The following is a 2,446-nucleotide window of genomic DNA, read 5'->3' on the forward strand; positions in this document are numbered from 1 at the left end:
GGGGAGGGGGCGCCGCGGAGGCCTGGCGGGCGGGAGCTGCCGAGGAGATGGGCCGCCCCGGGGTCCCCCGGCGGATCCCAACGGAGGGCCGCGTGCGCTCTGGGAGCGCCCTGCGCGGATGGCCACAGGCCACGCCGAGGGCGAGAAGCGGTGCCCGGCGGCCGGAGGGACAGCTCCCCGCTTATACCCACGGAGTAAACAGGGAGAGCGCGCACTGCGGCAGGCACTGTTGGAAAGACATTTTATTCAACGAGTCCACGAAACAGCTTGCCAGAGGAAGTACTAAAAATCTTTTTCTCGAAGCTTACAATGAACCGCAAAGAGATAAAGTGATTTGAAAAGTCCTCCCCCAAGTGCAACCTGAGAAGGGCGCCCCACTCCACCCTCCAGACTCCGGTCCCAGAGATGCTGGGGCGCCGCTCCGGCCAGCGGCCCCCTTGCCCTGCGAGGCGCTCGGCTGTCCCCAAGTCCCCACACACTCCGCCCTGGAGCAAGCAACACCCATTGTGTGGACCCTTGCCATGAGTTGCCCCGGAACTCCGGGAGGGGTTCCTCCTCCCCAAGCCATTCTCCCTCCTCCCCGCCGGCGGCCACCAAAACCCGGAGACGTGGCACCTGCGCACTGGGGACTGGGGCCATGCTAGCGGCTGAACTGGGCATGCTCAGCCGCCTTAGCCGGTCTAGCGGGTCAAGAGAAGAGGAAAGGCCAGGCTTCAAGGGTAGCTTAAGAAATGAGGGGTCGATCAGGGAACGCAGAGTTGGGAGGGTGGTCTAGGCACTGTGGGCACACACAGTTGGAAATGCAAAAGACTCTTTCCCGTTTCCTTCCGGGAGTTTCCAGCAAGGATAGAACTTTACCAACTTGAGCGGGGTGTGGCGGCTCATTCCTGTAATCCCAGCACTTGGAAGGCTGAAGCAGGAAGAGAAGAGTTTGAGGCCATCTTGGACTCTATGGTGGGTTCAAGGCCAAACTAGACCCTATCTCAAAACAAAAAGAAAAAACTGCTTTGCCAACTGATACGTATGGGACTGAGGGCCCACAGACACTATTCAATTAAACGCAAAGATGCAGTTTTAGTTGAGCCCACCACCCTGTGATGAAAACAAGAAAAATACGGCAGACTCTAAATCAAGTTTTCCTGCAAGGTTAGGAAGGAAACACTGAGCCTAAGGTAAAGCTGATTCGTCATGGTTCAGGGGTCTTCAAGATGTGTTTGGATCATTGCCAGTGTGATAAGACTTATCAAGCTGTAGGGGCACTCAGGAGACCTGAGCATCATGTTAAAGTGCAGACTTTGATGCAGGTAGTCTAGAGCAAAATCTGGGATGTTGCGTTTCTAACAAGCTCCCTGGTGTGCTCATGTTGCTAGCCCTTAGCTGAGATAGCAGCAAAAGGTGAGGGCAGTATTTTAGGCCTACTCGTCTATATATGAGAAAAACTGATGCTCAGAAAGGCTGACCAGTATACCCCAGGTTGCACAGCCAATAAGAAGTGTAGCTAGGCCCAAATCCAGTTCCTCGGTGCTTCTTTTGTATGTTCCTGTAGTCCCCAAGTATCACCCACATACAAGTGGACAGTCATCTATGTGATTAGCCAGTTTTAACAGTAGAACTTAGCTTAGTACGTAGTGCATTCAACATACGGTATTAGTCTTTGATGTGTAACAAAACCACCAAAACTTAGTAGCTTAAAACAGCAATTATTCCTCAAAGTTTCCTTTCAGCTCCCCGGGCTGGAATTGGGTAGCAGCTCCGCCCTGCCATGCAGAGGTAAGCGCTTGGGCCTGGTTCCACACGGAGAGCTGCCGCTTCCAGTCAAGGAGAGCAAACTCAGCTCCAGATAGTATTTCACAGTAGCATGTTTTATTGGCCTAAGAAACTTGCATACCCAAGTCCAGATACAAGGCACAGGAAACAAACTTCATTTCCAGTAGGAACAAAGGAAAAATAGAATAGTTCCTTAAAAGAAATCCACCACATATGCAAAGTAATGTAAAACTAGCCTTTTACCCTAAAGTTTACCCAAGTTTTACAGCTTAAACCTTTCCTTTTGCATATTGGTTAACCAAACACAGCACTCTTTGGTTACAGCGTGTTCAATATAATATGCAGCTTATTAATGAATCTCTACTCAGTGCTATGTAAACATTAATAATTATTTTTCCTAAATCCAAAATGCATCATAGGTTCCTTTTCCCGTGACTTCTTAGACACTTACTCATTTAACAAATAATTTCAAAACATTTTACATGCAGATACACTACTCTTTGCCTGAGATACTAAAGTAAACAAAAGACAAAGTCATTTCCTTGACAAAGCTTAGATATTATCAAAGGAGACAGCTGGTGGCATGTTAAAAACACTAGCACTGACTAAGAATCATGGGAAAAGGCTGCTGGAGGAAGTGGGCTGCTTTGGACTGAAGTCTAAGGATTTAATGTTCCAG

The sequence above is a fragment of the Nannospalax galili genome, unplaced genomic scaffold (genome assembly GCF_000622305.1).
Source record: "Nannospalax galili isolate Female #2095 unplaced genomic scaffold, S.galili_v1.0 scaffold1477, whole genome shotgun sequence".
Lineage (NCBI taxonomy): Eukaryota > Metazoa > Chordata > Mammalia > Rodentia > Spalacidae > Nannospalax > Nannospalax galili.